At 41.4% G+C, this 268-nt stretch overlaps 1 protein-coding gene and 1 long non-coding RNA gene across 2 annotated transcripts in view; one reads left to right on the top strand and one right to left on the bottom strand.

Annotated features, from left to right (window-relative positions):
• LOC116693090 (uncharacterized) overlaps positions 1-268 on the bottom strand; it is a 124,584-nt gene that overhangs the window by 53,289 nt on the left and 71,027 nt on the right. The gene's annotated exons all lie outside the window — the stretch shown is intronic.
• Positions 1-268, top strand: part of LOC116693086 (protein-serine O-palmitoleoyltransferase porcupine) — a 15,846-nt gene that overhangs the window by 6,668 nt on the left and 8,910 nt on the right. The window lies entirely within an intron of this gene.

A 268-nucleotide genomic window follows, 5' to 3' on the forward strand; every position in this document is an offset into this window, starting at 1 on the left:
TTCAAGCTGATAAAAGAGCAACTTTGACTGAAATAACCACTCGTTACAAACGAGGTATGCAGCAAAGCATTTGGGCTGCAACAGCAGAAGACCCCACCGGGTACCACTCATCTCCACTACAAATAGGAAAAAGAGGCTACAATTTGCAAGAGCTTACCAAAATTGGACAGTTGAAGACTGGAAAAATGTTGCTTGGTCTGATGAGTCTCGATTTCTGTTGAGACATTCAGATGGTATAGTCATAATTTGGCGTAAACAGAATGAGAAC

The sequence above is a fragment of the Etheostoma spectabile genome, chromosome 7, assembly GCF_008692095.1.
Source record: "Etheostoma spectabile isolate EspeVRDwgs_2016 chromosome 7, UIUC_Espe_1.0, whole genome shotgun sequence".
In the NCBI taxonomy this organism is placed as follows: Eukaryota; Metazoa; Chordata; class Actinopteri; order Perciformes; family Percidae; genus Etheostoma; species Etheostoma spectabile.